Source organism: Euwallacea similis, chromosome 4 (assembly GCF_039881205.1).
Source record: "Euwallacea similis isolate ESF13 chromosome 4, ESF131.1, whole genome shotgun sequence".
Classification (NCBI taxonomy): Eukaryota; Metazoa; Arthropoda; class Insecta; order Coleoptera; family Curculionidae; genus Euwallacea; species Euwallacea similis.
The window spans coordinates 4,758,949-4,780,262 of record NC_089612.1 but is presented as its reverse complement, the minus strand read 5'-3'; the positions used below and the strand labels follow the sequence as shown (position 1 = coordinate 4,780,262).

The window sequence follows — 21,314 nt, the reverse complement described above, 5'->3', positions numbered from 1 at the left end:
ATGTTTTAGGATTCATTATCAGGCCTGGGGAGGAAAGAAGAAAAAGCGATCTAAAAAGGACATTTTAAGATAGGTTACTATTAGGCTATGTAGACATAAATTCTATTTCTTCTTATTTGTGAGTTACAAGGTGATAACCTTTTTAAAACAAATAACAAATTAATTTTTAATATTAAAACTTCAAAGAACCTTAGGTGTAACTCTCAAATCAAATTTGTGTGATATCCATAATTTTTTTGATATCTGTGATTTGTCTATGATTGATATTCACAGTCCAAGTACAACCGGTTAAAGAGCAATAAGTCACAGAAATCAATTTTACGGCGAAACGGGGACAGGTGCGAAACAATAGAACGGGTCACTTTTGATCTATGATTGAATGGGCCATCTCGTGACTCAGTACTCATCTCCGCCACTAATCAACTTGCTTTCTGATATTGTTTATACGGTTTTCCTGTTATTGGTATCGGTTTCCAATACGGACAAGTAAGATTGGAATTAGAGTGTTAAAATAGTTAAAGATACGAAAAAATGCTAGAAAGGAAAAAGTTTTTTAAATGAAGAAGAAATGGGAATCTCAGAGATTTTATGGCCGTTTGTTCACGTCAGTGGCAAAAAAGGGGCTTGACCAGAGAAAAGATGCCAAATTGTAGATTTTAACAACCGATTTTTAGAATCTTGCTGTGCAGATTCTAAACCGGAGTGTATGAATCAAATTTCAACTTATTATTTTAAAAATTGAAGCATTTCTCACTTAAAATCCTTAAAAATCTTATATTTTAACGCCTTGAAATATCAATATTTCAATAACGAAGTACTTACTACATCTTGATTCAATGAAGATCATCTTAATTTAATCTAAGTAATCGCTTTTTAAAATTTCTGTCCGCCATTTCCGGATACCCTCTATTTATTAATTAATTTGATTGTCCTGTAATGGTTGTCACGGCCATAAACTGTGACATACGAAAGTTTCCTTATTGTCCTTAACCTAAGGATAAAACGAAGAAGATTTTCTATAGTACGTAAAAGCTACATTGTCCTCAACTTTTAGATTTATGGGGTTAACAAGACGACAGCGATGTTCCAGCTCAATAAAAAGCACGTGCTAATGGCACTTTAGGAAAATGCAGTTCAATAGATTAATTTTCAATTGGATCGTCATTGAAGCGAATCAAGAGATAAAATAAAACAAACAGTATTTGTCAATTTAAAATTTGTCCCTTAAAAGCCCTTAAAACTAAATGTTATACCCAAGAAATTTGTCACGATGTCTGACCTCAAGACTTCACATCCAGACCTTAACTTTATTTTGGATTAAGTTAGGCCAACTTAGGGAACTCGGAGAGACGTATTTTCATAAGTTTGCATATAATCGTTATTCAGGGGAGAGTTGTTACTACAATGTTAAACTCAATACTGAAACCACAATATACACTAAAATACACAGCAGGTATAGTATATGTATATTGCATTTTTTCGAACGAGAGATCCTTAGTTAGAGTCTGGTGAGATTGCTTAACAACATAACAGTATGAGGTACTGTAATGTTCGATTTACTGCAAAGCAGCGCAGTGTACGCGGTAAACAGTATAAAATAATAAATTATATGGCGAAACTTACGGAAACAACGCATGAGAAAAAAGTTTTTAAACTGAACAAAGCCTTCGGAGTTTTACAAAGATACGTTCAGTGACGTGCCACAAAAAAGTTTAAGTGGTACAAAGGAAATCTGAGAAAATATATTAATCTGTAAAATTAGCAACGATTTTTTCAAAATCTAGTCATGGAAACGTAAACTCGACGCTAGCGTGTGCACAAAAATTTAATTATATATCTTAAAGACTGAAGTAAAATTTGTAGAAAACTGGAACTTCAACAGCCTCTACCTCAATAACGAGCCGTTTAAGATTTCATATTTAAACGAAAAATCAAATTATTATTTGAACCTAAGGATTGACCTCTCATACTATTTGCGCACTATTTTCGGACACCCTGTATGGACGGGAAAACCTACCAAACATTTTCCCTTATTTAGACACACTGTAGATCCTATAAAGTGAGCTATTATCAAGGTATACATATTCTTTCACATTATCTCTCTATTCTAGTTAGTAGAATTCTAGCTAAGCATAGGTATAGAAAATTTAGGTGATGCATAAATTTTGTTGCGCTGCTTGTGTCGAACGATATCAGTGTATGCAGGAATATGGATTTAACAAGGGTATAATCGCAACTTCAAATAAATTATAAGCTACACAATTTAATGATCCATTCAACGTATGCGTGGATATAAACTGTGCAAAAACCCTTCGATTCAAATTTCAATCAAAACCCTCCCTTTCTCACAATTGAGTTGAGACACAAAAAATTTATCAGGTGAACCCGAACAGTTACTATGATAAATTAAATGAATTTTTAATTATAGGAAATACAAGTTTTTTTTGAAAATTTTTATTTGAAATAAATTGGTAGCTTTGAAAATAAAAATGTTTGATTACATTTTTTTCGCTATTAATTATTATTCGTCCTCAGCTATAATTTCCCAAGTTTATGCGTAAAGGTTAATAATTACCCTATATATCTGAGAAATGTTCATGTTTTCTTACGATTTACAAGAAATTGGCAGTTTCACACAAACACACATCTATCTCATCGACATTTATGGGAATTTTGATCTCCTCCTTTTGAGCTCTTTGTCACTTCTTCGGTGATTCTCATAATTCCACCAAACGGAAAAGCCAGGGATTTTATTAGTAAATGGAAAAGTGGACACAAACAGCAAACACAAATCAAAGCCGTATTTTCACGAGTAAAATAATAAAATCTACAAATCTACAAATGGGAACAGCAAAAAGTCTACTTCACCGTGCAGTCCAGCAAATGACGAAAAATTTTCGGTTTAGATTTTCCTCAGAATGCCTGCTGGGGGTGTTTAATTGTGCATCAGTTCTAGCAGCGAAAAGGAACTTTTTAGAGTGTCATGGCGTGTTGTTCGTATAAAAAAAAAAACATTTCATTTCTTATTTTTTTCTTATTTGTAAAATTTTCATATTATTTATTGGCCTTCGCTCCGGAAACAGCAGGAAGCAGAAAATTGATTTATTCACGTGACCATAACAGCCCTTTGGGGGCTAATGATATACCACAGGCATCCTAATGAAATTCTTACCTGCAATTTCAGTACCTATATATCACATAGTAGCAGATTCAATGGAATATGTTTTTTTCTCATATGAAGCACATTCTCTAAAATGTAATGTTTCACAATTTAAATTTGCACCTTATTAAGTTCTCGGAAAAGCATAGTAAGCAAAATCAGGACCAAAAATCTGTCGTTATATGCCGGACCAGTACTGTTGCTCTCAAACAAGCATAATCATTTTGGATCTTCATAAGCGTAATAATAAATAACATTAAATGTAAATTCACTGTAAGGCGTAACAAATGGTTTATTTTTCAAAATCCTTTCAATTTGATGTTTGCATTATAATTTTTTGTCATTCAAATAGATTCCAGAGCGAAGAATACTCATTGATTAGCTAGCTTTCCAAGAAAGAAAATAAGAAACAAGTTGCGCTAAAGAGGGCCTCAGTTTGGGAATTCTCTTCAGATACACTGATAACTCAGAGAATCCACGAGTGCACTTTATATGTTACGTGATGTGACCTTTTTTTAGATGAGGCTCCATCGACCTTATTTAGTAATTGAGTATTTGAGCAGAGTTAAGTAGGACCATAAATTATTATGTGGTATTATTTCGCCAAAAATAAAAGGTTTTGGCATAGGGTTTCTCTGTTATCTATAAGTAAGGAACTTTTCTTGACAGGTAGAAGTCAGTAAGGATTACCAGTTATTGCCATATGTGGACATTCCTACAGGGAATTACTTAATTTAAATTTGTAAATTTTAACGTTTGTGCAAATTGTAGTTTTTAGCGTGCATGAATGACGTAATGAATACTAAGTAATTAAGTTCCAAAATGGCAATTCGTGAGCAAATCTGATTTATGGTTATTTCATTTATCGCAATTGATTACTACAAAGATATTGCATTATACTATCGGCTACTTTCTTAGTTAACGCAATAAATTTAAAATTGCTTAATATGGCAATATTGACGATTGATTTTTGGCTGGTTATCCTAGAGTGAGTTATGTTTTTCAAAACAATACTTGCTGATAGTGTTGAAGTGGATGAAAGGGAGTGAACATTTTTTCTTCCCTTGGAAGTAAATGATCTACCTCTATCTCTCATTAGAAAAAGTAAAGTTGCTTTAGTAGTCCTCCCAACTGCGAAAATGAAATTTTATCGCTCTTTGAGGTGTTTTATAGAAAATGCCTGAGACCTTTACTTACGCCACCGCATATGTGGGTCAATCTACAAAAGTTTTTAAAGTCCCATCATATTCTATAAATAAAACCTCATAATTTTAAAAGGTGGCCGGTGTTTTGAAGGAAGGAAAGTGAAATATTATAGGTAAGGCAAAAAGTTAAAAGGAAACTTCGTCCCACTGAGGGTCCAATTTTGCGGTTAATTTACGTTGAAACTCTTGGTAGAATCTAAAAGCTTAACATTACATTCAGTCTACAGCATGCCTTTAACTAAGAATTAACTGTAAAAGCTTTAAACAGAAAGCAAAGGCTTGATTTCTGTGAGTTTTTAGAGGATTCAGTCCTTTTGACCTTATTTCAACGCCGTTGATTCATGACCATCCAATAGAGCTGAGTTGATATTTTATTCTTACACATATCCGAACATATGGGAAATGGTTCCCTGATAAATGGTGTAGTTGGGCCGGCTTTTTCGACCTCAATAAAACAGATAAATAAAATAAAAATTCCCAACAGAAGTGGAGAAATATCGAATCTATTATTTACCTTATTGAGTTGACATTTCTCTTTTTTCGATATTGATTAATGGAGGTGCAAAGCTAAAAAGAGGTATATTTAATTGATTTAGGAGCGTAACCTTTTTTCTTAAAGGTAAATAGTCTTTTCCCTAATAAATGAAAAATGTGATAGATTCCTGAAAAAAACGGAAATACCCAAAGGCGTGTAGCGAAGTCACCGTTAAGTTTTTTAAATAAGTACGTGTACAAGGTGACTGCTATCAACTGGAACACAGCGGGTGGTGACAGTACTGGAGCATTATTTTAAAACACTCACTTGATTCACAACTTTCTTAATTGGAGATTAATTAATAAGCAATTAAAAAAATATATACTGATGCCAAAAGGCAGTGGGGTCTTACTACCCTTTACGTATGGAGTTTTAAATCTGCCATTAGAAATGTGTTAAGGTGAGATTTGAGAACTACGGTTACTCAATATTATCAAATAATAAGTAAACTTTTTGTGAAGGATAAAATTTCCAGGTGTCTTTCATAGTATGAAAGAGATCTTTTCATGGTCTTCGACGATAAAAAGTTGAATACAGTCTGTTGGAATACAGACAAGGTGACTCAAAAAATGTCTACAAAAAACTAAAAAACGAAACCCCTCCGTTTTCTGGAAAGTGATGGAATTGACAATTTTAACGTTTCTGTATTCTGTAAGGCTTTCTTTCTGCCTTTTAACCCGAAATCGACTTCATCTTGAGTTGTAGCTTATTCGGTAAACATTCTATTTCTGTGAATTTAGAATTGCAAAAACAAAAAAAAAACTAATTCGATCACTTTCCAGAAATCGTAAGGATTTTGTGTGATTACATTTTTGTAGATCTTTTTTGTATCACCTTGTAAGGAATATTCCATCGACTTTAATCAATTTTTTATAGTTATCCGTCGAAGACCATAAAATGATTTTTAAAACAATGAGTAGCATGCGAAAATTATATCCTTCGCAAAAAGTTTACGACTGTTTAAATTTGTACGCTGATTTTCAATATTCTGAACTTTTTTCCTTCTCCGTATAACGTTTTTAATTGATATGTACGTATATGTATGTATAAGTAATGCAAAAAAAGTATCTAAATCAGTAAAAAAATTAATTGTATGTTCGAAATCAGTTTACGTTAGGGCCTGATGCAACTTAGCGTAGTACACCATAAGTTTGTTTATGCCTCAATAAAAGCCTATTTTTTGCATTTTATGTGCCTTACAATATACGAATTAGCCTGAACGTAAACACGAGCGTTAATAATATTAATTTAATTCCTAATGTGCTCATTTCTTTCAACCGCTTAAATAGATTGAACCTATCCTATTACACGCAATCGAAGAACCAATCAGGAAAACACACTTCTGTAAATTATTGCCTTCTATCACGAGGGTTATTTTGGGTTAGTTCAGATGCACGTATACGCATCTATAAATGATAGGAGTACCTTTTAAAGCCAGTGGTCGAAGAATACGTTTATGCCTCATCATGATTTTCCGACCATTCAATATTAGGTAAACTAATTGTTGTGAAAAACGGTGATGCACAAAACTCCCAAGAAAACTTGTTATATCCTTTCATCTAATAATACGATATGTTAAATAAACACATCGAAGAGAAACTGTGACGCGAATTGCAAACATTATGATTGATGCCATGCACCATGCGTTAACTACCTTATTAATAGATGTTAAAAATAATGATAGCGAAATTATTTTTATTAGGAAGCGTTGACAAATAAACATATATGTACATATAAAGAGGACAAATATAATTTTTTAATTAACAGAGCATTAGCATTAGGATTCTTAAACGATTTGTAGTGGAGCCATGTCGTCCTTACGTAAATGGGTATTGTGACATCAGGTAACATAATTTCTATGAATATTTGTTTGTTGTTTCTAAAACTCCACCGCATTTCAAAAAGTAGAATTCTTTACCCATAACATTCATCTTCATTTATTTCTCGCAACTCCAAACTCAATTTCATGAAATTAATGCGGCCTTAAGTAAAAAGTCGTGTCACAAGCAAATATAACTCCGGTTTGAGATGAAAGGTTCGCAGTTTCCATTTTAATAAAATATTGGAAAGCTGAAAGTATATAGCTTCACAGCATCCATGCATGTGTAAACCGTATAAAAGACAAGGTTGAAATGTGGGAAAAAGACAGTAAAATCAAAACATAGTTCATGAGAATTCGGTTCTCAGTGAAAAGCTGGTGCAACCATTAAGAAAACGTTTTTTTCCCTTTGGCACCCCTGGGCCATTATTTTTACAGAAAACTTATTGACAGAAATTGATACTTCCCGTCGATAAGACCTTGCGTCAACGAGAGGAAAAGGAAGTGAATTTCAAAATTTTAAGTGCAGTGAATTTTCTATAGGTACGTCATTGATATGTTCACTATTTTTTAATTTTCGCTTAAAATTCAATCGCTAGAAGTTTCAACAATAAAAACTTCTAAACATCATTTTCTTTCAGAATAAATTAATGATTAAAAAGTCAAAAATCACACGCCTAGCAAACGATACTCGCCAGAGGTGTGTTCAGTGTCTTCGGGTTTTGGAGTTTTAGGACTTGCCACGGTCGTGCCAGAGCAAAGTTTTGCGATCTATCGAAAAATAGAATCGCAACCTGTTGGTTTGTCATACATCATAAAAACCCTTATAAAATGGAAAATTTCCGTACTTCTGTACATTTCGCCACTATATTCGTGCCTTTCTTAGAACAATACGATTAGTACCATCCTAGTCATACCTTGGTCCTTCCTTAGAACAATACAAATTTTAATTCACATGGGTTATGTATATCTTTAAACATAATAGAGACATAATCTATGTTCTTTTTCGCTTTTTTTGTGGTTCTATAAACCTTGGTCGTAAGTAACTCTAATATAACATACAACTAGGTATTGTTAATGAAAACCAGTATGCAAATAGTAATTTATGGTAACTATCAATAAGACTTATTTAAATAATTAGTGCGGTATAAACATTATTTTAGTGCAAGTAGGGATTTTACCATTCTGTCGAGGACGTAACCGCGTACTGATAAACACACGAGTGTCGCTCGAACGCTACAATTTCTATTATACATTATTTTGTCACATGATGGTAGTTCCGGTTTAAATGAATGTTAAGAAAAAGCGAGTAAACTTTACACACCGTTCACTCACGCATCCCCTGATCACGAGTCATTGAAATTTTGATTGCCAAATAAGTTTTGACCGTACGAGCGACACGATGTTTATAAACTTAATAAGTTCTCTAAGTCCAATAAGAACTCCAAAAGTCCAATAAGAACATTTTCCAGCTGATATCAGAACTAAGGAAACCCATGTAAGCTGTCTTCTTGTTTTTTCTAAATTTAATTTCAAAAATTAAGCAGTCACTTATACAGATTCTCAGCCTTTACAGGGAAATTGGTTAATGTACACGTGCCATTTTTTTTAATGCTCTTGCATCGTTTTTCAACCCAATAAGCTGGCTTTGTTGAATTATTGAAAAAAAAAATCTATAATAATATCAAAACATACCAAAAAACTCCATCAAAAGAGAATCATTTACATTGTGTAAGCCTTTACTCGCCGCACCGAATAGATTCAGCGATTTACGTGGCCAAACAGATGAATTTATTATCAAATATTCATGATAAAAACCTTTTTCTATTTGCATATACAGGATGTTTAAGATTTTATGATTTTATTTTTAAAGGGTGATTAATAATCTTAAAAAATGCCGATTAAATTAAAAAAAAAAAAAACATAAATGATATACATATAACAAAGATATCATTTTTTAAACAATTTTCCAATTAACCATTTTCAATAATCTACTTTTAAGTAAATGATGATTATCCAATTTATAGCAGTTGTTCGAAGTTCCTACTTTGTTGCTGAATACAAAGTCTCGCTTGATGTAGCCAGAAATCGGCATAGCTTGCAAGCCCGGTCCTATTTTCGAAGTCTCGTAGTAGCTTCTTCAACTCAATTACAAGAATCTTCGACATCACGTATTAAATTGGTGTATACCATGTTCTGTATAAAGCCTCATAAATAAATCAACGGTTATAAATAATCAGATCTACTAACCGAGGAGGTCTTAGAATAGGAGTACCACAATAATTCATCGATGCATCATTTAATTGCGTTTAAGATGGTGAATCATCCCTTAAAAATGAAATCATAAGACTTTATATATTCTGTATACTATATTACGTGAATAAAATTGATGAGATTTACCAGTACCTATAGAAATGAATATTTAACTTCCTAATTAAATTTGTAACAAAAAGTGTCATAATCACAGTGTTGAAAATTCAATTTGTACCTAGGCATCATTAATACCGGTTATTTTGCATGTTTTGCTCAAATTAGGCAGCTATTGAATATCGGTTATGTTTCCAATTTGTCGCTTTTGTTTGCCATGTTATTACACTACATTTTAACAATATTACATTCGGTTTCCAGTTTCAAACAAAATAACATAAATTATTATGTTTTGTCACTGACAAATGCTATTTAGTATCAACTAATTAATAGTTCAACAAATGAATATGTGCATAATAAAGTTAGTAACAATTATAAAATCAAATTACTCTCAGTAGTTCTCCTTAATGCCAGTTGCGATCTATCGAAATGCATAGCATAAAATAAATCGTTAATTGCAGTAAAGAAAGGTCTGTAGGAATCCTTAAATCAGGGCGGGTCTGTCGATGATTTACCCCACTGAATTTCCAATTTTCAGTAAGGTCCTTTTCAGGACCAAAGAAATCCAAGGCCACCTTACTTAGACGTACACCTGACACGGTCTTATTTATTGATACGTTCAATCGTAAATTTCTCGAGACCTGTTGCGTTTAGGTATAGGACATGGTTCATGAAACACACTTAGAATTTTGCGTAGAATTCAAAAATGAAATAAAAAATAGGTATTTCTATTTGAAAAAACAAAGTTGGTGGTCGTACCTGATTTTTGAACTACTCTGTACACATGAATTTACCATAAAAAAAACCGCAAGAAAAAATAAAAATCGACGTGTCCGAGAATTTTGGCCGCATATGTTCGACATCTTAGTTATATGAACTGTTCCGTCCAAAACTTCCGCACTGTATGTGCGTAATTAAATTATTAAGAAAATTCAAATTCTTTAACAAAACGGAATATCATTCAGCAATTCATCAATGAAATGTCAACTGTCTGGCGATTTGACAAGATAAAGTGTATCATAGTGCGTTTAAAATAATGACTAAATCACCATTATAATTATTATGTAAGATTGTGAGTTATTAAGCAACTAATGGAGAATTTGGGCAACATGAAAGGAGGTATAGAGTATAGTACAGTTTTACCAAATCTATGAACAGTATAAAGAGTTCCTTTTCAGGATCGTTTTTGATATACCAAGAGCTTGGACAATACAAACAAATTGTTATATCCGTACTAAAAAGAAAAAAGGTGATGATAACGAAACGTCATGTCAATTTTAAGCCAGAAAAAAGTTAAAAGGAAAAATCTATTTTCGATTTTTTCCGAGAATTTCTAAATGTAATTAGGGTTTTTTTAGTTCTCAAAGAACCAAAATACTTCTTGCATAATGGTAGCACTTTGCCTCCATTTAACCGACCCTGTATATCTAACGCCAGGAAATAAAAGTAAATTTTGCAAACGCAATTACTACGCTCTATCGAAACAAGGTGTTTTCTCAATTATCATGTTGACGAAACGATAATTGAACTGTAAATTGATTAACCAACGTCATTGTTTAACTAATAGTTTCACTTTATATAGCAAATTTCTATAGTTTCCAATTGGAACCCTAATGGTTTATAATGGTAATATCAATTTTAATACTCAAGAATTCCAAAATGAGCAACTGAATTTGAACAAGTTCAGATTCACGCAATAGAGCGCCCGATGAAACGTTAATCAAATCCATTATGTCCAAAAGAAAAATCTTAAATAGTAAAACGAAATTGCGAGTCAAGATGTTTCCATCTCCCAGATGTTGCATAAAGTGCATAAATTATATGTGTAAATTTATACTGTTATATCAGCATGCATTTAATTAGATAATCAGTTCTTTTATCGTCCTAAAATTTAACTTGCGAAAGGTTCATGGCCTCTAAAATGTATACAAATAAACGCTATAAGGAGTAGAGCCTGGATTTGAAATATATTCAATACCTTAGAGATGGTTGGCACTCAGAAACAAAAGATGTTATCAGGAAACGTGTTTCTTGGGGAATACTTTTATTTCCCCGTATAAGCCCTAGTCATAGGAATATATTTCAAAGCAGATTACAGTAGATGCCGGACATCGAATATTCGTGTTCTGGCAATACGGCAATCAATAAGTCGTCGTTACATATTATGAAAAATGTATTACAAAATAAAGTATAAAATATCACAAACTTAATTTATTTATTTCATGTAAGAATATGTCACTTCAGTTGCTTTAAAAACGCTTTTAAAATGACTCCAAAACTGTTTTTATTTATTAAGTAATTAATCTGCCAAACTTTTCAAAAATCGAATATACAAAAATATATTAAAATTCTCATAAAGAATAAAGTGCAACAAGGAGACAGAGATCAGTGAGAGGAATAAAAAAGATAAATATTCACCATAATATTCAAAGTTTTGAGCTGGGGAAGGGAAGCGAGGATAAAATCTCGAAGTGTGCGAAATTGAGACATGTTTAAGGACGAACGATGCTAAAATTGAAACATATCAAAGTATAACAGAGTAAGTGAAGATTTATAACGAGAAGTTATATGCGAAATTATGGTACTTGATTGATGAGATGACCAGGGCTTGAGAGTTGTAAAGAAAGAGGACTTAGGATTGTCGGTGAGTAATATGATTTATAGATTTTTTAAGTACAAAATAACTGTCGATTTATTTTTTAGTGAATACTTCCTGGCCGTTCTTTGTGAAATTTCCATCATCTGATCACTACCTTGGTTCTGCCCATTAATCTGAGGAACCAAATTGTGAATGAAACAATCCTCATTTTCAACTTTCTCATTTGAACATTTATCAGCATATTTATGATTTTACCGGAGTGAGCCACTATGCATGCTTAAATCTAGGTCATCTTACGCAACTTCCTCATTCGGATTTTAAAAGGTAGCTGGGATAACACACTGCCTTCCTCTTCAACTTCCGTAACCTTGAAAATAGTTTATCCCATAAATATCACAAAGCTCCCTTGTTGATCATGAACCGGGTCTTCATCTGGTTGCTCTAATAATTGGAAAAATGACTGAGCATTTTGATGCAGACTAACATCATTTGGTGTTAAAGTGGGCCAACTGACGCCATGGTGTTATCCATGAACAACTCTAATGAAGATGGATCATGGGTTTTCAAGTGAAAGGCGTTTTGAATGTTTAGACAATTAGACGCTTGACTGCTTTCTACTGTTTTATTGCTTATTATTTGCTGTTTATTTATTTTTTTGTTTATTACAGAAAAGACTGGATTTTGGAAACGTTTTTTTTTCGATCTCCAATTTAATGCTGCTAACAAATATTCGAGCAAACCATTATTGAGTCCATGCTAAATGTTCCTGGAATGAATGGTGGACTAAATAGTCTCAGATCTGACGCTTTTAATGTCTGAAAAATGTCTTTCCTCTAAAATAAACCAATTATCAGTCAAATATTAAAGGAAAGGAAAATGTAAATATTTGTTTAAAATCTTACTATTTTCAATATTCCAAGTTCCTAAATTGTTAAAATGATTCGGTATAAATTTGATGTGTTTATTTCGAACCAAAGTGGTTCATGATTTGTTTAACATTCGGGGAGTGGTTTATCACATCTCGCATTAAAAGACTAGTTTCACAAAATACAAAAAATTATCTTTTCGATACATATTACATAAATATAGTGAAATTAATTCGAATTTTCTTATATGGCAACGTGCATTTTTGTTTAAGTCCGACGTCAGCACTGAGCGATAACATAACAAACGTCAGATGATACTCTTATACGACACACTTTGCAGTTCCGGGTTCTGCTACGAACATAGATATATATTTGTAATTTTAGCTTGGAAATTGTACAATACAAAATTAAAATGTATTTTTTGGGGTCAGTAGAATAGATTATTTAATTAACAAAACTTGTTGGGAATCAATCAAAATCCAAGTCCCAAGTTTGATTAAATTGTAATGAAACAAGGTTTTAAGAAAGAAGAATAAAAAACCATATTGATAATTTTAACCAACAGAAAAACGTTATTATTACTAAATTTACGTAAGTGGATTATAGTACATAAAGGCGTTACAGCACATCTTCCTAGGATAAATATAAAGAAATACGCAATTCAGTGGATAGCTTATTATAAAAACGGTATATTTTGGACTGAAAACGTTTTCATGAAAACCTCATTTTATTACACCAAATTTAACAACAAAGTCGTATGGAGATTTTAAATTATTTTCAAGTTTTGTTAAATAAACTTTTTCAAGTAAAAAAATATTTATTCTACAAATGTGAGTTTGTTCCTTACGATTTAGCTACCGTAATTACAAGCAAACTCATATGGGTGTTTTCCCCAGACATAAATTACATATCTGTAATGGACGTAACGGTTATAACTGTTTTACCCTACTGCTAGCGGTTTTATTATAAGCTACATTGCCTTATTTCTACGGTCAGTTTTCCTCTGTTTTGTAGGCCATAAAAGATGTAAACACTTTAGATGAGACTTTTAAGATTGTGTCTAGAAATGTAAACTATTTTTCCGTAGTGCTTTCGAACCTAACTTTTACCAATTACTAACGGCTTTAAATTTATAACTGTTTTCAATTTTTATTACAATTTTTCGATCTCAATATCTGCTTATCTCACTTATTAATGGACAAAGGAAGATGCGGTGTTCGCACAATGTTGCTACGTTGTTGTGAAGCAAATGGGGATATAAATAAATTTGTCATGACTCTCTTAGTGTTAACGAGCCATGACAACTAATTATAATTACAGTCATTTTTATCTGAGTTGTAATTTTTGAGAGACCTACTATGTTTAAAATTATGTTCAACTTATTCCTCTGTCGCTGTTTTATAATATTATATTTATCAAGATAATTGCTGTTACAAAACTTGGACCACACTGCATACGCACCTACATAAATATACGGTTTGTATGTTTTTTTGTGGGTTTCACCAGTAAATTTAAAATGCTAAATTCTGAAAAGATAGAAAAGAAAACAACAAATTTGGCTCTCCTAGAACCTAATCTTTTAATGTCTCATCTGCTTTTAAATTGGTAATTCACGATTTGTTCTAATATGAATAATTAACAATAAATTTAATGGCAAACTCTAAAGTGCTCCAAATCACGCAAATTTTATCCCATTTAGCCAACACTGTAACTATTGCCGTTTAGAGGACCCTAATGACTAGTAATTCGATTTTCCGTTTTATTTCAGTTTTCAGTTTCCACCCTTTATAAATACGTAATGTAATTATACATATCATGTCAATTGAAAAATACATTTTTTGACGTTGTATGTTTCGAATAAATTATTTTCGCTTTTATCTAGATATTCATCATACTTTTTCGTTTTCTAAACCAATAGAAATCATTTTTTTTTCGTAATTTCACCAAAATCATCTGCCAAAATTATCATCCAAATTAGCTGATTTTAAATGAAATTAGCGACATTTCAAATGGAACAGGCATCCGCTACCCTACATCACACCTTGATACGACATGTAATTTAAAGTCAAACTGAAATTTTAACGAGTTTGCCCAAAAAATCCTTATCAATAGAGATTTGAAATAAATTCTATTTGCTGCATGTACGTCAAATTCGCCTATGATTTTGACAAATTTCGTATTTTTGTGGTGTTGAACAATAGCTTATAGTTGCGTCAGATAGTGGAAAATGGTCCCTGAACTGATTATTTCAGTTAACATATTGCATAAAAATATCAAGAAATCTACAATTATCCTTTGATAAGTCAACCTGTTTTAAGTGGTTTAAATTGAAAATCTTGAAATGCTTTCGAGAAGACGGTATATATTATACATTCAACATTTTTTTGTACTTACTTTCAATTTATCCAAATCTCAAGTAGCACGTTTTTTTTTTTACTTGTCATTAATTTACTTTGAAGAGTATATTACACTAGTAGTTAGTCGCCGACGGCTGAAGCAAGTACCGTATTGTATTGAGCGTCACCACTACTAAATTCACCAGTAACTAGCTAGTGAACTTACCCAATGTAATTCAACCTAAAGAAATGTTATATATTTCATTTCGTAGTTTTATTATTTTATACAGCATATAAGTGTATTTGCAAATCTTTCTACAACACTTAACAGTTTAATTATAACAAGGTAGCATTAAAGACAAGAAAGGTCCCAGTTTTATCCAAACAGGCACACAAATCCCTTATCGAGAAGTGTTTATTCAGTAATAATTCGAAACATCTCAAGGGCATAAACCGTGTTTTAAGCACCTCAAGGGCTATTTTACATGGATGAAGTGGTAAATCCAACGGAAAGGTCTTGTTTATTTGAATCTTAATCAGTATTTCTGTCCATTTGATTTCTTATAGATTTCGTTTCAATAAATTATCCTGAGGTATTAGTTTTACCCTGAATAAATAAAATATAAATAAAAAGGCAGTTGAAATGGAAAACTTGCCGGAAAAGCTCGTCTAAGCATGGAGTTTGTGGATAAACTGCAAAGTTGCACTACATGCAGGACTCGGATCATAATTATTAGAAAAGGCAAACTCGCGAAATTTCTAGTTTAAAACGTTATTTAACCAGTAACTGATTAAATAAATTTGGAGAAACTGAAAATTTGTATTTACTTTTTAAATATGTATATAATTGGAAAACTTCTAAGCGATAGAAATAGTTATCGCTGTGAACTTATAATTGCTATTTGAGACAACGTTATTTTGCTGTTGCAGTCCCTTCGTTGTTGTTCCAATCTGTGTCAACTCAAATCCACTGGAAACTAATCTTAACTTTATGTGGCATTATCAAGTTCAATAATCATTTATATTTCATAGTAAAGATCAATACATACATAAGTACAAATATCATATAATGTCAGCACAAATATAACGATGCTCCCAGATTACCGTAACACAATCACACAACCATGTACCTACATATGTATGTATGTACAAGTATGTACCTTAGAGATATGTGCTGGGAAATTCTTTATATTTAGACTGTTTCTGAAAAATGTTTCATAAGAATTTGCGAAAATGTTTAAGTACAAAAGTTACAGGATTTCTGCTAGAGTTAAAAATGGTTATTCAATGAACGAACATCGCTATTTTAGTAAAAGTGCAAATAAAATTCATATATAATGAAATACGCTGTATATTTTTCATAATTTTGAGAAATATTCTGAGTAGTCTCAATTTATTTATATTTATAAATTGTAAATTTTTAAGGATATGGAATTTTGAAAATGACAATTCAATTATTTTATGGGTTAAATGGTCATGACATACATGTATGTAAATGCAAATAATTTGGAACCGGCTCAACTAAATTAGAATTAGAATTAGATTTAGTGCTGTACAGAGTGCTATAAATTCGTAGAAATGCATGGGAATCTTTTAAATCATAAGAGATCAGTTAAATTAACGCAAATATGTGCAATTTAATGCTCATTTAGGATAATCTTTAAGCTTGGAAAAGCACCCAATGTCTTGAATTTCGTTTTTCTTAAATAGAACAAGACATCTTCTTATATTGCAGAAATATGACCTGTTTCCAGATTAAAATATCCAAAAAAGAAGGTGATGATATTCTTGTAAACTTTGCTCAACGTTTTAATCATCTTTCCATCATACATTTAAATTCTTTAGGAAATGTCTCACAAGCTGCATTTATCCCTTTTTAAAAACCTATAGGACTTATGTTTTTAAAATATAGAGGTGTTTATTGACAATGCGTAATTTCCAGAGCTTAATTCATCATCGTAACTCTAACGTTGGGTTTAATATAAAACATACACTCGTGTTATAAAAATACCAAGATCCAAGAATTTTTTACTTTCGAATGCAATTGAGTGAATACTAAAATTTCAATTTACTTACAGCTTTAAATTATTATAGTCGACATAAATCACATCAACAGTATTAAAAGAATCGGAAATCTTTTCATTAGAATCATTTGTGTTGTTGATAAAACATTTTTTGAATTTCCATGATTCACATGATGTATTTTTCTCTAGATGCTTGCAAGATTCATGCTCATAAAGTTCTAGATTTCTTTGGCCACAGAATAACACACTTACGCCAAGTGAACGAGCGATTAAGTTTTGTTCTCTTAGGGTAAACATAGTGAAGCATCGCACCTCGACGTTCACCTCGCCATTCACCTTGCCAGGAACTAAACATCGCTGTTGATTGAATATAATGAAGATGTTTACATCGCCGTTTATCATAATATATTTGTCTAGTTTCCTACGAACTGAGAGGCAGTAAAATGTTGCCGGATTCAAAGAGTGATAGTGACTCGCCATATATCTAGATGTAGCGGCTATCATTACTCATTCTTTGTTTATTTTAAATTTAGTCTGGTCTTTGAAGCAGCACACCACATGCCATTCCTCCACCCTCAACGTACATTCGACTCTTCCATCGGACGGAACATGCGAGGTACTGCTGATCAAATGCAAAGTGCATTGCTGCCGTATGGGGGGAACGGGAGGTTGAGAGAACCAATCACAAAGCAAGTTTCAAGTACGTCGGTGCCGAAAAACAAAATAGGCATTTCGTTCCTCATATACTGGCGGGGGGCGTGTGGGGGGCGAGGTGCGACGCTTTGTAAACAATTTCAATTTGTTTACACTCATGTGATTCTATTGTTTCGATTACCGTCGCCGGACGGCGAGGTAAACGTCGAGGTGCCCGGCGAGATGCGATGCCTCACTATGTTTTTACCCTCAAACTCGGTCCTGGAACAGATTGACGTCTATAAAAAGCGAATTTTTGTCACACTAACAACAATCTGATACAAACTATTATCTTACGTGTATTGATAGTACCCGAGAGTAATAATAGATTACGCCTTTTTTAAACAACAAAGTTATAGCCCTTTTTTTAACATTCAATTCATGGTGTTCACCGTGTAATTGAATGTCTTGAGTCGATTGTGTCAATGTATCTCTGTCACTCTGTAGCCGTTTTTTATTGGATTCTATTAGAGTCCATAACATGGCAAAGGTATATGGAGTCAACGAGACCATTTTTCACTAATTAAAGAAAAGCCCAATAGTATTTCAACTCCATGGCATAAATCTAAATTTTCGGGGCTCATCAAATATCTTACTTATAAATATTGGCTTGAGCAAGATAAGAGTTTTCAACATAACATTTAATTCAAAATGAAAAGTCAGCTCGTACCAATTTTTTGAATATAATACAACCGGTAATGTAAAATCGCCGTATTACTTTACGACACTGACTTGGCGACAGCCACAGAAAAACTCAGTACAAAGTAAATCATTCAGGAGAAAATGTAGGACGAAGAGGTTGTCTTGTACCACGTTTCATCGAAAAAATGTTTTATTGAAAGAGGATGAAGACAATTTCGTCAAGTAATAACACGAGAAACGTAGCATTTACCTTAAAAGGCCTGTTTCATCAAAACCCTTTTAAAGAAATTGTACACATTCGGTACAAAATGTCATGAAAACTTACCATTGTTTTTTCTTCGGAAACGTTTATTAAATGTGTTCGTGAATCATCCCGCCTGAAACAAAATAATCTATAAGCTAGACAAAAATCCCGCCGTAAAGATGAGATTGCGTAATTTAACGCCAAATCACAAAACACAGCAAAGTAGGTTCTACGTATTTTAAAATAAACAGTTTCTGGCTTGGGATTTCGAAAATTTCCAAGCCAAGTCATAAAGGCGTGCAGGGATTCTGTTCATTTAAATTCACAAAAGAATTCTGCACGACCGAATTGAATCGCAAATTGGTTGTTTAGGGTATCGTAAGCCCTCTTTGTACGATTCAAGCCCTCGTTCATTTTCGGTCTAGAGATAGTTGAGACTTTGTTTCAGCATATTACGGGTTTACTATTTATTGCTTAACATTTGGAGAAGGCCGACTTACCTTCTTTTGCAATGTTGGTAGAGAGACGCTGAGCAAAATAAACAATCACAACACTTTTATCGCTTTTTAAGTTAATGAACTACCAGCGATATTATGGTATAAGCACCGATACTATCGTCGAATGCGTAAATAAGCCAATATTTACTATAAAGGAGCGACTAAAATTTCAACTAAATTAATAATACTATTACTAACTTTTTCCAGACTAATCGAAGCAAAATCTTATCTTATCTAAGACGTTAACACACATATACGTATTATTAGTAAATCGACCGATTATTGTTATAATTATTTGCTGAAACACGTTTACTAGAAAGGGAAGAATTCATGAATCGTGAACGGAAAGTTGTAATAAAATTTTTCAATATAGAATGTGCCAAGTTTTATGAAGAACGTAACATATGAATAGGGTTGAATCGCGTGTTCGTTCGTTCTTCACTTAAGTAGTTGCAATTTATCGTGTTTAAAATAAGAAATGTCAGTCAAACGTCGACGTTTCGACCTATATTTCGGGTTTCCTCAGTGATCAGTACAAATTTCTCATTGCTGCATAAGTATAAGATTCGGTTTTCTGGTTATTATCGTCCGGAAGGACAAGAGATATCTATTAAAATAGTAGAAAATATATTCAACTTACACCTTAGTACATCTGTGAACAAAATTGCAGAATTACTTACTGGGAATTGAAGTTTTCTTCACTTCAAGCCTCCCAGCACTAGTCAATCATTCCACATCGTCAGTTAAAATAATCATAAGCTCTCAATACACGCAATGAAATGTAAATATGTTATATGCCCTCTTTATGACGCTTCAGTTATTGGTTAATGTCCTCTAAAATGATTAGTGTTAAACCCCCAACGACAACAAAAAAAATACTCCTATAATATAAACAAGGAGAGTAAATGACGAAGTGCGAAAATGCGCAAGTAAATCAAATGGGAAAATGACTACCCGTTCTCCCGAGTATTTGACTGCAGCTCAAACAGTGTAGTATCCCAATGTAGGAATAAAGGGACGAGATTCCCCTAAGCACGTCAGCTGATACACAAAATAAAACGATAACAAAGATAGAATACCAAAATTAAAAATACTATGGCGTCACATCCTAAGATGCCTTGTTCTTCAGCAACCTTTCGCCTGTAAAATGTAGAATCACCGGTGTAAGTAGCGCCCCTCTCCCTTTAGACAGTCTAGAACTTGTGGGCCTGATATTTTGTATTCAAATGAATATTTCTTTCCTTCTCCAATGTTCAAGCCATGAACTTTTTCAAAAAAGAACAAGTGGTTTTAAATTGGCACGTTACAACTGCAATTCTTTCCCCATTTAACCGACTTCGTAACTCTGAGATCTCTTCACCGAATTTACTCTGCACAGGAGAGAAAAGTAAACGACATAAAGTTCGCCTAAAGGTAAATCGATACTAATGAGGAAAGGTTACTAACTGAAAAATTAAAATAGCTGAAACTTTCACTTTGCATTCTTGACTGCAAATTGCAGTTCACCTTCTAAGTAAGATGTCCAATTTATTTATTGAAGTTTACGCTAAAGCTTGAAATTACAAAGTCCAAACTTTTTGTTCGGGTATTGCATTACGAGATTGCTATGAAGTAATTACCGCAGGCTCGTTGTAATTGCAATAAAATGACGGAAAACTACACAGGGCTATTCAAATGCCTGGAAATGAAATAACGTAGCGACATCGGCGTCATTATGGTGGCAGATTCAAACAAACCATTCTTTAAAATAAAAAATTTACGAAAAAGATATATGTATGTATAAAAGGACCTTTCCTAAATCACATGGTCTATGAGGGAGCGTGTGTCATATAAATACATCAAAATATATTGAATATTTTGATGGATGTGATGCATTCATCAATGAAAATAATGGACCCACTATACCGGTCCATTATTTCGATAGAATGTTGTTATGTTTAAACCTCAAAATGAACAATACCTTATCCCAATCAACAGTTGTGACATAAAGTAATGTAGGTGAAATATATGTAATTTTGTAGATCACGTCCATCTTGAACAAAGCAATGACATAAATCGTTCGATGAATTATCTTGAAACTGTAAAAAATCAGTTTTTAGGCGCCATTATCTTAAAAGTTGGTAAAAAAACGTATCATACATGGTTTATAGACAGAACGCTCAGAGTTGCCCACACATTCCCCAAAAAGATATTTGTTCATGGATTGAAATAAAATTCAAAAAGTTTTGTTTTTTCTAATACGAATGCGGATTCTAAATAACCATTAACTTGCGCGTATTTGCGTGAATCTAACTAATCCGGTATCTCTTATTGTTTAGCTTTTTCCT

The 21,314-nt window shown here is 32.7% G+C and overlaps 1 protein-coding gene across 3 annotated transcripts in view; it reads right to left on the bottom strand.

The window, feature by feature from the left end:
• The window catches only part of Oct-TyrR (Octopamine-Tyramine receptor), a 76,364-nt gene that overhangs the window by 31,192 nt on the left and 23,858 nt on the right, over positions 1–21,314 (bottom strand). For 2 of the 3 annotated variants that reach the window (XM_066389282.1, XM_066389285.1), the window contains exon 2: positions 18,572–18,623. The gene's annotated coding sequence lies outside the window, so the exon portion shown is untranslated. Of the gene's footprint in view, positions 1–18,571; positions 18,624–18,990; positions 19,127–21,314 lie in introns of those variants that run through there. The other variant, XM_066389283.1, reaches the window with a different exon arrangement.